Consider the following 14,760-nt stretch of genomic DNA (forward strand, 5'->3'; position numbering starts at 1 on the left):
TTTTGGAGACAAAGTAGGACAGTCAGTAGTTTGACATAGCGCTGAATGCCCGGCTGCAACTCAAGACATCCCACTTTGGATAACTAGAGTTGCAGCAGTATCACCAGCAATCTGCGATCTTCTGCGATCATCACGTTCAATACACTTACCACTAACATCTCATCAACACCGTCATCACCTTCCACCTTGATCACTAATGAGCACTATCGTCATCCCATAAATCCCACTACGGTTATCATGGCATAGTTACCACATCATCGTGTCAGTGCTTAAATTTCTTATTTAAAAAATGGACTTAAAGGTCCTAATACCGAAAAATATCGTTTTAGACATGAATTTGACCAAGACAGTTGGTCTAAATTTATACATGTTGGCCCCCCAAAACTAATTTTATAAATAAAAACAAAAGAATGCTGTCTGTTTCAGGAGAATATTTCTTTAATACATGGAGATTAATATTTCTTCAGAGTAAAGGCCTCGAGACTATTTTTCAACCATTTAATTTTTGCTATAATGACCTTTTTGCACAGAGCCGACGATGTACGTTTCAAGATCTCGTTTTCAGAATTTATCACCTTCATTACCCAAAGGTGGATGAAGAGATTTTGGGAGTTCTCCTTTTGACAATCAGACCTCAATGATGAAAGCCTGCGCGCAGCAGGAAATTATTAAAGGCCTTTCCAAGACAATCTTGTTAAGTGTCATGATCCGCCTTGAGCAGAAGCACCCCTTCATTGGTTGAAAAAGAGCCATACTGGTCGGTACTCTTCATTTTTGTGGGGCATTGTACAGTCGTTTGTTAAACCAACAAAGTGCAGTTCCTACCAAAGAAGCGTTCGTTGCTGGAAAACTTTGTGTGCCCTCCCTTGGTCGCGCTCGGGGCTAATTGCACGCCCCCTTGAAAGATATATACCTAGGGTATATTCAACGCTCAGACGCCTTTTAAGACATTTTTCAAGAATTCAAAATGCCAATATCTCAGACGCTGTGCTAGTTAGCACTTTAATCCTTTAATGCAAGGGGAAGGTTTCCCCGCCCCCTCCCTAAAATATTTGGACAGTCGCTCAGAAGAAGTTCCCCCGCATCCCAACAATTCATAACCTTTAACCTTCACCTGTGAAGTCACGCTATTGTTTTGCTGCTCCATCATTTTGCACGAATGGAGCCTTTCCATTCTTTCTGACGGTATTTCTTCCGTCACTCAATTCGTAATGAATAACGGAGTATCATATTTTTAAGGGACACTGGTAATGATAAATTACAATGCCAATTTTTAATTTTAATACATTTGTTTAATCGAGTTTTATATACACAGATATGCCTATATAATGGTTTTTACTCAACTGCTACACAGATACCCTGTAATATGTCTCAAATTAATGCAATACCGGCATTTTCGTTGAGCCTGTAACAGGCTGTAAGAGGTTTAGGCGGCGACATTTGGTGCTCCTTGATGGCAGTAATGCTGAAGATTAATACTATACAGGTAGAGGCTATAAAAGCCGTGTGGGTCTCAATGCTGCAGTAACAATGGCAGGATACCTAGGCCATTCACACGTTCTCTGATTAGAGAACTCGGCAACTTGAAATGAAATTGATCGCTGTGCTGGTAATTTCCAAGGTAAGTTCAGAGAAATAAAGTCACGAAAGTTGGATGAGCTTTGAAGCTTTTCATGTTGAAGGTACAGCAACATAGTTTATTGCTGTATCGCACCATGCAAGGATATCTCTGTTATGAGTATGTGTGGTTCTGAAAAGAACTGGAGGGAAGTCAACGTTTCGAACAGTATGCTCTTTCTGTCGTCATTAGGAGACCGCAGAGGTTCCATCCAATGCTAAAGCTGGAGGGGTGAGGTGTGAAGAAGATGCTGACTCAGGATCTAACCAAAAGCACTCGAGCAGAACATGGGATGCTCCTAGAAACTTGTTGCTGTTCACAAATAAATCTGTCAAGTTTGAGTAGTTAAGTTACCGGCATTCTTCTGGAAATGTTCACGAACGTTCAATGGCGAAACAGTCCAACCCTCATCTGTACAGTGTTGTCCAAAGTTCTGTCATTAAAACATAAAACATCCACAGCTTAATTTTGTAGGATTAATCATGAACTTTGAAATTGACAAGGGGCTCAGTCCAGATCTGACATATGCAGTGATGATTAGACCAAGCTTTTTCGTGCAGATAAAAGAAACGCTTCGAGTAAGCTACATCGGACAAAGAAATAGTGAAGTTTATATGCCACTTGATATACTAACGATTATTTTAATATCTGTTTTCGATACTGCATTTTGAAAAAAAGGAACGATCGATTCTGTATACTCAAGTAAAAAATATACATATTACTTACCTTATTGCATTCGTCGAGTAATCATTCCACATTTATTCCTTTGGTGTGACTTGACGGTCTCTTCTTGCGGGGCAAGGGCAAGCGGCTCACAAGACCTTGAGTTTGGAAGATCGGCTGGTTTATATCCTAGTTCCACTTAAGGTGACGCGTTCAGAATATAAACCATGGTATCAGTGGGTGATAATCGTCGGTGCATCCATGCAGCGAAAGGAAAGATTTTAGTTCAATAACCCAACCAAAATCAGTTTGGAACAACAAAAGTCTTCCAAAATAACTGTCCAGTTGAGTTCAGAATAATATAAATGCTTTGCACCACCTCCAAAAATGATTTCAGACTTTCATCAGGAAATCTTCATGCAATACTGGGAAAGAAGGTTCTGTTTTTGTGTTAGATTTTCTTAAAGTGTTCAAGGGTAGGCCAACTTTCTGCCCAATTTTTCACCAGTTTTACTGAAATAAATTTGGAAGATGATGCCAAATATATTGTATAATTTTGAACACAACTGGACAGATATTTTCACAGATTTTGGGCTTCCTGACCAATTCTGGTGGGGTATTAAAGTAAAGTCTTTCCCTAAAACAAAATTACTATCGCTGTCTTGTGTTATAGCCATACATCCCGAAGTACATACGCCAAACGATGAGGTGACCATGATATTTACTAGAATGTATGGTTTAATAGTTCGTGCACATGGGTGGCGAAAGTTAAACCTGTACCAAGGAATAGATTAAGGCCTTACGTAATGAAAGGCCCACTTAAAAGAAAATAAAAAAGAAAAGAACGAAGACGCTCTATTTGGCAAACTAATGAGCGGCGGAAACAATAGAGCCTGAAATTAAAAGGTCACGCTGCGAGCTTCCGGAACCCTTACGCGGTCTGCCTATATGGGGATTTTACATTGGGCTGTCCTATCACGTTTGATAATTTTTGGAAAAACAATTCCTTACTGAAACCACCCCATGAAACACTCATGTTGGAATTTCACCTTTGTCTTCCTCTAGTAATATTTTGGAAAAGTCACCTGGAGATGGGTAAAAAACGAATTTTATTAATGACCTTTCACGTCCGGCGATGTCGTACCTCGGTCTCCTTGTTCATGCACGTTTGTTTTCACTCGCCGAGATTGTACAACATTGCAAAGATTTACCTACATGCCGTCGATGTGTTCCAGATTCCGATGAGTTGACATCACGCAGTTGTTGTCAGCAAAGGTTAGATGAAATATTAGAATCTTTCGTAAAAGCAGAATATTGCTTTATGTTTATGACCTTATAAATTATCAAAATATGCAAAATGTTTTGATCTCTTTTTCTTTAGGTTTTTACCCACAGACTACCATAAAATTTCAAACCGTAAATATTCATCTGCGTACAAGACTGCCGTATTGCACTGTTCTTCGTGTAGGCCTATTTTAGATTTTCAGAAGTGATAGGTCAATTGTTGGCAGGATATTTCTCTTTTAGGTCAGGTAATTTTTCAGTTTCTATGAATTGATATACTAGCAAATATTCTCAAAGCCCTTTTTCCAAGTTGGATTTTTAAGAAGTAACTGAACAAAAATATATTACACATTCTAAAATCTTTGCACGTTATTTTTCCTATCCAAGGGTTCCGGAAGCACGCCATCAGGGGTCAACTTTCAGGCTCTATAGTGCGATGTGGAGGTTACGTTGCGTAAGACCGTCGATACGCGACATTCGTGGGTGAAAATGGGCCTGCAGGCTTCGCTCTCGGATCCATTCTTACCCACAAATGTCGCATACTCCTGAAAATATCCTAAACGACATGCTACAGATTCACTCATGTCATTGTAATAATTAACAACACCATCAGCACCAACAGGGAGCCCTCAGTAGCAAGTAAACCATACGCACATCAGCTATAAACCACTTCACTACAGTGGCGTAGCAAGGATTTTACGGGTGGGGGCACAAAGGGGATGAGCGCAGCCTCTTACGGGGGCACCAGCTTTCGGTGGTGTGGTTATACCAGGTACGAAATGGGACAGAGGGGTGCCCCCTCAACAAGTCCAATCCCTATACACACTCCAGCCTATTTTCACTTAACACATCCCCCCTAGATGTCTGAAAAGAATTCCTGGGATACCAGTATAACATTGACCAACACAAAGGGGGAGTTCTCTCTGTCCAATGGTTTGCTTCATATGGGTGTGGTTTTTTGGTGCAAGTTTTTGTTAGCCTCGTTCAATATTCATCCGTTTTTTAAGTGGGGGGGGGCACCCAGGGGGGGGCACCGGGAATTTGTAGGGAGGGCACGTGCCCTCCAGCCCCCTGTGGCTACGGCAGCAGTTCACTATAGCTGCATAAGTGTCTCAGGGACAGCGAGCACCTGCAGCAGTTCTTGTGCCGATTGCGACCAAATGCCGATGCTGGTACACCGTTAAAAGACCTGGGCAAAATAAGAATGGTTAAACTTTAATGGCGAATTATTCGGCATTCTTTGTTCAACCATTCTGTAAATTTCATGGTTGGGTAATTAAATCCACAAAAATTAAATCCATCCGACCAATGTCGGCCACCATTTCAGCCGGGATAGTTGGATAAAATTGCCCAATTAATTCTTCAGGCTAGTCTGCTGAGTCCACCCATGAGTTATCAGGTAAAAACTGAAGTAACTTATTTCAGCAAATGAGTATTTACGGCGTGAACAGTTTGGAATGATCAGCCTATATCTATAGATGTCACTGCAATGACGGCGGATCATCAAGTCCTGAGGTTGTTTGGGAAGTGGGGCCTTGGCGCCGTAATTGACGATTTCATAGGTGGGAGTTGTAAAATATGTTTTTGAAATTTACGATTTCATATTTTGAAAAGACATCATGACGCACACGCAGTGTGTGTCTAACAGATGGAATAAGTTTGCGTCGTAAGGCGGTTGTTTAGTGGGCACTCACTTCGGCTAGGCTAGGCCTGGTCACTGTGTATTTACGCAGACCTACCATGCCCACAGCACGTAGACTCACGATACATTCACTGAATGCTCGGTCTTTCGTCGTCATCCTCACTTTCACTCTGTTTTCTATATGAAACATCTTAAATCTATTTTGTAGCACCGCCTAACCCAGTGAGTACCCAAATTAGGTCCAATTGCTTGGAGTGAGCACACATATAATTTTTGTAACCGGTATTTGCTTTGATATGGAAGAGCTCACCGTTTTGTTGTTGTTTTGTAATAAGAAGGAAACCAAACAACGTTTCCGGCAGTCATTCATGAAGAAAAGAAATCTAACGAGGCCAATAAGTACGTGTACATTTTTGGGTGAATACATAGTCCCATCCACTGAGCATTCAGGCTGGATGTTTGCCGAATTATCTAAGGGAAACCCAAGAAGTTACCGACGAATGTTTATACGTATATTGATACAGAACTGTAAAACTATTGAGGAGCAAGGTACCAACTAACACGGAGTAGTTCTTGCATTTGCCCAGCAAATAAGGAAAACTAAATGCTCAATAATTACTGCCCCAAATTTAGGAAATTTTGATTACCAACAGTTGGACATGCTGTGCAAACCAGTGGTTGGGCAGCAGTGAACAACCAGCAATTTGTTTATCCTCGTTTTGAGCAAAGTTTCCATTGTAATTACCCAAGAGGTGATTAAGTTGACTATTGTAACAACGTTGGGCAAAATTGGGCTTTTTTGTCCAACCTTCTTACAGTGTGTTCAGCGTAATATTCTTTCCTTTGCTAAGCTTTAATTTCAATTGTAGCTTGTTTGAGAATGACAGAGGAAAGAATCACGAGATTAGTTACGAATCGAAGTTTAACAAAAAAGTATAAAAGAGAGAAAGAAATCTGAAGGAAATATGCACAAAGGGAAAAATACAGACGTACAAACAAATCTACCTACAACAGAAACGCAAATCATAACTTACCTGAGAAAGAAGTAAGCCGGCCAAAAGGACAATACCAAATCGACCCATTTTGACGGCAAGACCAGTAAGGATTTCCGTTCAAACCTTGCTTTGGTTTGATTTGAACCCACAGCTCAAGGAGGCGCTCTCGTGACTACACCGATGCCTGCTGAAATGAGAGTCTCCAATTTATGCATGCCAGTAGGCAGGGTATAATTGATTTCTACAATGTTGTGGTCACCACGTGTACATTCACAGGCACAATGAAACGGAACATGCTGTGCAAGTTTACGTCAGGTGGGAGGGGTACAATTATTTTCAGCCAGTGCCACCAGTGGAGGGGTTTTTATGTGGAGCAAAATAAAATCCTAGTAATTAAGAAATGGTTATGTGTCACAGAATATTCCAGAGTTTAAATTGATGGAATCCTGCATAGGTTCGATTTAGTTTGTAGTGGCAGGTTTCCCCCAAAGGAATCCAAATGGAAGGCCTGTCTTTGGCTGGTTCTCTAATATTCCCATTTCAGAAATCATTTTAAAGATCTGGGTCATCAACAGTGAAGGTATAGACATAGAGAAACACACCCAACAAAAAGTTTAGATACCTATACCCGCGCAAAGGTTACGAATGAAATCAATCGTTAACACAGGGGAAAATTGTAGGATTTTTGGTACTGGTATTATAGGAAGGGCTAATGATACGGAAGCTACGGTGGGCTATCTGTTGATCCACGCATGACCATTTGGGGAAGCTGGGTTGCTCCAAGTCCTAGCAATTATCAACGGGCCATTTGTTGGCAGAATCAGCAGAGCAAGAAGGAAGGGAAAGTACATGAAGAGACGAACCGGGTCCAGAGTGTTAACTCAAAATTGGAACTCTCTGAGTAAGCAGCGTAATTTTGCTCTATTGAAAGCTCGCCTAAAGAAGGTTTAATGGCTGCCATCTTGCAGGTCAGTACTTTTGTTTCACAGGGTATATGCACAAAAGATGTTTCTTTATGGAACAGAAGTGCCCTGCAAGATGACTTCCATGTAAAGTCTCTATTGGGATGTTTCAGACGTGCTTTCAACGTAAGTATTCATATATTCTGTTCCTTTCTCCAGCTATTCGTAATTTATTGATTTCGGACCTAAATCACAGATTTTTTCTCCACCCTCAAACAAATTGTTTATGACTTTGTAAACTATGTATAGATTTGATATTTTACTCATTGTCCCATGTTGTTGCGTTTGTCTATTTGTCCGCTGTTTATTTGGGTATTTTGTGTCCTTTGTAGATGGTCTTCATGTTGTTTCTTGGTTATTATATTTTGGTTATTTGCTTTTGTCTTTCACATGTTTTGTTGTGTTGATACATGTCATGTAAAATAATGTGCAATTTCATGATTTTATTTGTATTTTTATCATGCATTCCTGTAGACACCGGGTTTAATTAAAATATCTTTCTTTTGATTCTCCTATGTCCAGCTGAGTGTGTGTAATATTTTAGTGACACGATGAATCAATATAAATATAATGTTACTAAATAATCGATAACGGTATAAATGACAGGGAAACATATAAATTGAAACACAAATCTTTTGAAAATGCATCTGGGTTGAAATATTCAATTTATTAATATTTTGTAATGCGACAGATTTTTCTGCAACCATAATTATTGTTATAATTTAACATGCTTTGCTCCAAGATTAATTTATTTTTACATTTAAAATCCAGAAATACATTACAAACCTGTTGGAAATAAATATAATCTAAATAAAGTCACCATTAAGGCTGACTGATAATATCAGGACAAGGGGGGGGGGTATTTAGAAGAGTGACAGAAGCAATATCAAAATGACTATTTTCATGATGAGCGGACTTGTACGACAGATTTAACGGCTCCCTGTTTCAAATGTCAAAATGGTGTTATTTCGTTATTTCAAAAAGGTTCCCTTTAAACTAGTATTAGCAAGGATGCAGTGCTTTGTACAAATGCAAAGATGGAGAATATTTAGTAATCTTAATGACACAGTAATATAACAACAACCTGGGCCATTCGAAGTGAATTTTGAGAGAGTTGTGTGCATATTTCAAAGCACTGTATCAGTCTGTCTTGACAGTGTTTAGCAATGAATCAAAAAGACCTTCAAAAACTCAATATGGGCGATTTACAATAGTGCGCCACCAAGAGTTTGAAACATATCGGCCAATCACAACGTGCAAAATCTCTCGACCCTTTCCAAACGCGCGTTGGCCAACGCGTTGCAAACTCTTGGAGGCGCACTATTGAGAAATGCCAGAATTCTGATTGTAACAAGGTGGGTTTGGGTCGTTTATTTACACTCATTTGAGGAGATCGTAGGGACTAGATTTGGGATTACTTCTGGAGAATTGAAACATTTGAAATATTTGCATGGTCCTTTAAATATAACTTTTCCGTCCACAACGAAGGGGCGCCTCCATTACGAAATCCAGGCTCACTGCAAATCCTTCGTGATGGACAAGTCAGTAACTGCCAAAAATAGCTTACGCGGTTAAAACACTAGAGATGGTGATTTGAGAAATGGATTCAACCATTCGGATTCGTGCGAATGAAACTATTGTCTTCCAAGCATCTCTTCCGATGGAGGCCAATCTCACTTTCTATTGGCATCATCATCTGTGGAAGAAGATAAAACATCATTATGCGCACCAATGCACAAAGAAAACATTATTATCTCCAGCAGAGACAGGCCTTTTCTGGAGATGGACATTTCTGATCACCAGGTTTTCAAGGACCATCAGCTTATTGATATTGTAAGACAATTTACCCGTCTGTAATGCTCAGCAGAGCGGGGTTGGTGGGGAATGGTATATGTGGAGGTGAGTTGCGGTACGTGCCGGATAATGTTAGCAGTCTGATCATTGATGGTTCGATGGTGGAAATCATACTCCATACAATAATTTACACGTGATCTGAACAGAACAACACATGTTTATTATTTTTATCTGAACACGAAACGTTGCATGCAAAAGGACAGCTTTGCTCTCTAAATCACGTTGTGTTTTATCGATACGTGCTCTTCCCGGTGGAGGCAAGGTTGGGACGACGGTTTCAGGGCTCCATAGGAAAGTGTAAATGTAAACTGAGGTTGACGTCATGGGTCTGTTTGTTATACCAGACAATGCTGTCATCAGATATTCTAATCAGTGCGCATACACGCATGAGGTATCGTTGAATAGACCTTTTCACTAATAAATTCCTAATTATGCATGCATGCTCACAAATGGCCTTGGCCGCAAGTGTGAGCGTGCCATTGAAAAAAACATACAGGGGTGCGACTTCGATGTTCATTTTCTCTCAGGTTTCTGGCTTTGTTCATTTTGTTCCTCAGAAAATCCCATTAAATTGTTTTAATCTAAGCGGGATTTTTAGTGCGCTGTATGAAGACATTATAATAATATCAAGCACCAGGCCTACTAGTTCGGTAGATCCTCCCAATATTCTCCTCGGAGGTCTCCTGTCAGTAAAAATAAGTCATTGAACTGCATCCACCATAATGCTAGGAGTCTTGTTAATAAACTGTTGAGTTTCAAAGTTGAACTTGACATCACTATTCCGGACCTTGTGTTTGTGAGTGAAACCTGGCTAGACAAAACGGTGTTCTCAAAAATTCTCAAAAATTCCAAGTTTACCATCTTTCGCCGTGACCGTGACAGGCATGGAGGCGGAGTGCTTGTTGCTGTATTTATCCAACTCGTGTTCCAGAATTCGAACATGTAAACCTTGAGCTTGTCTGGATTGCGATCACAAGTTCTAAAAGCAAAGTCCTGGTAGGCTGTCTCTATCGACCTCCTAAAGCATGTCAATGATACCAAGAAATAGTATCCACTTGTGGTTGGGGTTGAACATCATTACGTGTTTACAAATGCACAGGTTGGCTCCAAGAACACTAACGATGTATTAAACTTATGCTGCTTATGATGGAAAGGGCCATACTAAGAAACAGCGATCACTGCTCTGGCTGAACGATTACAAAGTTATGTTAATTGTCAAAGCCTGCTTTCTTTACTAGCTGTCTTGTCGCAGGGGGTGATAATCACGATTATAAAGTCTTTTTACAGCGCACTAAAATCCCACTTAGATTAGAAATTAATAGCAAAAACGATTTAATGGGATTCTAGAAAGAAAAAACTGAGCAAAGCTAGAAAGCCTGAGAGACAATGATCATAAAGGTCGCATCATAATTATGATTGATTAGTGAAAAGGTCCATTGTTGCCAGTGGCCGGTTGAGGGGGTAGCCACACGCTGTTCGTCATTCCTGCAAAGTGGCCAAGCATCAATCGGTACTACACGCAGCTCGAGGCATTTATATCTCACGTTTTCTCGACCTTCACCACGAGCAAGTTCGAAAGTCGCTCTTAAAGCATTGGTTTACCACGTTCACTTGCACGAGGGTAGGTCCAAGTCCATGTACAGGTTTTGGGCCAGACCCCTTTATCATAAAGTAATTAACAAGGCAATCACTGACATGAGAATAATTCTGCCATATGCAGAGACCAGAGGCGCCGCGTGAAATGTAACTTACGGAAGAATGCGACTGATGACGGAATTTTATATGGATGGTTTTGGCCAGATGGCCTTTTGAGTGGAGTTACATATCGTGCTTGTGCACTTGTAAGATGCAATTTGACCAAATGGTCAACCTACAGTTTGCGCTTGAACTTATCCGATGCAAGTTTATTTCGTGCATGATTTTTCAGAACTCGGCGACAGGATATTACGGCAGTTTACTTAATTCACAGAGCAAAACTTGACTTTTTGGATTCTGACGTTTAGTTTATTACCAGCAGAGGGTTTGCATGGCTGCTACACTGCAGGCCAGTTCTTTTGCTCCGCAAAGTGTGCACATAGGGGTGCAGACCACTATACAAGTGAGAATTTCTGGCCAGCTTATTAGCATTAAAAGTGCCCCCACAGTATAGTTTGAAAAAGGAGATTGTTTGGCCCCCAAAATGGTGAGATTGTGTAAATCGTTGCCAGGATCAACTCCCTGGGTCTTTGAGCTTTCATATGAGAGCAGAATGGCTAACAACTACAATTGAAAAATGGTCCTAAGTGCCCGAGAAAGTTGAGGGTTGCCACTTGAAAAATAGCTGCAATCAGACTTCGGAAAAATCACTTTTTGGGGGGTGATTTTGTTTGATGGGAATAGTTAAAAGTGTAATTGGTTAAACCACAAAAAATTGAAAAGAAATTGAAAGATAAGTGACCAGACAAGAATTTCTTTTGTGTTTCAGATATCTCAGGGATGTTGGCGTGCATGCTATTGGTCCCTGAACAGTGCTGATTTTATACTGTTTTCAATGGGGCTTGAATTAGTTGACTATACCCATAGGAGCTTTCACAGTGGAACAAAAGAAGTGTTCTGCAAGATGGCTACCATGCAAAGCCTCTATCCCGCTTATCTTTTTCAGTGTGATATAAAATTCATGATAGTTAATCATTTATACCCGTGTTCTCCTGAATTCACATTAAATGTACCCCCCCCCCTGCACGGCACGTGTAGTCTAATCATTACGGGGGAACGTGTTTTTAAGTGAAAACTACATTGTACTGGAGAATTTAGAGGATGTATCAGAGCTGGCAACTGGCTAGTTCATGATCTATGTCTTTCCTTTCTTCATGAAATGCTCACCGACTTGCTTGTTGATATTCAGGCCGTAGTGCCAGACACCCATTGTGCAAATCCCATCCTTCATTGCGCTGCACCTGTACTGGTAACATCCGGTCTTGTGACAATCGGCCGGGCTGTTGCACATCATCCCTTGGATCCCGTCGCATTTGCTGTTAGCAAGTTGCTGTTCGTCGGTCATACCTTCCCCCCTCAGTACACAGATCTGAAAATCAGTAAGGGTTGAATTAGAGAGATAAAAGTATGGGGGGCAAAAAAGACTGAGTAGACCAGAAAAGAATGGAAGAGGAAAATGAGTTCGTAGTGTACACTGAATACCTCACTATAACTTTAGCATTCCATTTTTTGACTGCGCGAAAGGTGGTAATGTCACAATTTTCTGTTCCCCATCCCCACCATAATTACAGCAATGCAACCCCCACCATAATTACAGCAATGCAACCCCCACCATAATTACAGCAATGCAACCCCCACCATAATTACAGCAATGCAACCCCCACCATAATTACAGCAATGCAACCCCCACCATAATTACAGGCAATGCAACCCCCACCATAATTACAGCAATGCAACCCCCACCATAATTACAAGCAATGCGACCCCACCATAATTACAAGCAATGCAACCCCCACCATAATTACAGCAATGCAACCCCCACCATAATTACAGCAATGCAACCCCCACCATAATTACAGGCAATGCAACCCCCACCATAATTACAGCAATGCAACCCCCACCATAATTACAGCAATGCAACCCCCACCATTATTACAGCAATGTAACCCCCACCATAATTACAGGCAATGCAACCCCCACCATAATTACAGCAATGCAACCCCCACCATAATTACAGCAATGCAACCCCCACCATAATTACAGCAATGCAACCCCCACCATAATTACAAGCAATGCAACCCCCACCATAATTACAAGCAATGTGACCCCCACTATAATTACAGCAATGCAACCCCACCATAATTACAGCAATGCAACCCCCACTATAATTACAGCAATGCAACCCCCACCATAATTACAGCAATGCAACCCCCACCATAATTGCAGCAATGCAACCCCCACTATAATTACAGCAATGCAACCCCCACCATAATTACAGCAATGCAACCCCCACCATAATTACAGCAATGCAATCCCAACCATAATTACAAACAATGCACCCCCACCATAATTACAGCAATGCAACCCCCACCATAATTACAGCAATGCAATCCCAACCATAATTACAAACAATGCACCCCCACCATAATTACAGCAATGCAACCCCCACCATAATTACAGCAATGCAACCCCCACCATAATTACAGCAATGCAACCCCCACCATAATTACAAGCAATGTGACCCCCACCATAATTACAGCAATGCAACCCCACCATAATTACAGCAATGCAACCCCCACCATAATTACAGCAATGCAACCCCCACCATAATTACAAGCAATGTGACCCCCACCATAATTACAGCAATGCAACCCCCACCATAATTACAAGCAATGTGACCCCCACCATAATTACAGGCAATGCAACCCCCACCATAATTACAGCAATGCAACCCCCACTATAATTACAGCAATGCAACCCCCACCATAATTACAGCAATGCAACCCCACCATAATTACAGCAATGCAACCCCACCATAATTACAGCAATGCAACCCCCACCATAATTACAGCAACGCAACCCCCACCATAATTACACCAATCCAACCCCCACCATAATTACAGCAATGCAACCCCCACCATAATTACAGCAATGCAACCCCCACCATAATTACAGGCAATGCAACCCCCACCATAATTACAGGCAATGCAACCCTCACCATAATTACAGCAATGCAACCCCCACTGAAGTTCTTGCCCTCATTATCACTATTCATATATTATACTTGTGAATTCAACGATTTTCATAATGATTCAACACTTTTAAGGAAAACATGGAATTAACACTTAAATTATTTGATTAACTCTTCAACTGTTGAATTTAATATTTATAATGCTAGATTTTATATTTGAACTGCTGGATTCAACACTTATAAGGTGCGGTCACTGACTGCGCATTATGTATGTAAATGCTGGATTCAAAACTTTAGTTTGTAACTGTAAAATATATAACATTTCGCTGTAATCTAATGAGATGAACACTACCTACCTGAGACAGAAGCACCAACAGAACAACACCGAGTCGACTCATTTTCGAGGTGAAATATTATCCGTGCGGACCTTGGTTAGCTTTAATTAGTGAAGGGAGATACCAACGGAAGGCCCCTCGGGTTTCGCGATAGACTCAGTTATAGCATCAACTCTAAAATTGGTCTCCAATTTGCGAGAATAGCCAATATGTGCACAATATGTTGGTCACCATTATGCAAAATATGTTGAAATGCAGCACCTTTGACGTTAATGATTTATAAACACTGCAGTCATTTTTTTCAAGTTTACGTTCGCAGGGGAGGGTGAGATTTAAATCAGTGTCATCGGGACCATGCGTTGAGTGGGGGTAAAGGCTTAGATAATAAGAGGGGTGCACTCCTGAAATTTCAAGTTGTACCACCTGTGGGTTTGGACAGCTTGATATCACAGACAGTTCCACAGCTGACACAACTTTCTCGTGTACACTACCACGAACACAAATGCAAAGCGCAAACACGATGTCGATTGCAAGCGAAGCACAGTCTGCGGTTCACACACCTTGCAGGGCCATCGTCTCGGAAATCTTAGTTTTTATTTTAAAGGAGTAGTTTTCTTTTTATAGCAGTGGCGTACCCAGTGGGGGATTTTTTCACTTTTTTCATTTCAATATTTATTTATCAAATGTTAGTTTTAACATTTATGTATCAAATATGAGCACTAACACCCTAGGAAAACAACA

At 40.8% G+C, this 14,760-nt stretch overlaps 2 long non-coding RNA genes across 2 annotated transcripts in view; both read right to left on the bottom strand.

The window, feature by feature from the left end:
• The window catches only part of LOC147800667 (uncharacterized), an 8,299-nt gene extending 1,896 nt beyond the window's left edge, over positions 1-6,403 (bottom strand). Inside the window, exon 1 of the long non-coding RNA XR_015424786.1 lies at positions 6,242-6,403. This is a non-coding gene — a long non-coding RNA (uncharacterized LOC147800667). The remainder of the gene's footprint in view (positions 1-6,241) is intronic.
• Positions 6,404-7,795: 1,392 nt separating this feature from the next.
• Positions 7,796-14,270, bottom strand: LOC147800668 (uncharacterized). Its single transcript, XR_015426032.1, has 3 exons — positions 14,041-14,270; positions 11,881-12,082; positions 7,796-8,860 (listed from the first exon to the last, which is right to left on the bottom strand). It is a non-coding gene; the product is annotated as an uncharacterized LOC147800668 (long non-coding RNA).
• Positions 14,271-14,760: the final 490 nt, after the last annotated feature.

Source organism: Acanthaster planci, linkage group LG01, assembly GCF_054643075.1.
Source record: "Acanthaster planci isolate LZ-2023a linkage group LG01, COTS_SCS, whole genome shotgun sequence".
Taxonomy (NCBI): Eukaryota; Metazoa; Echinodermata; class Asteroidea; order Valvatida; family Acanthasteridae; genus Acanthaster; species Acanthaster planci.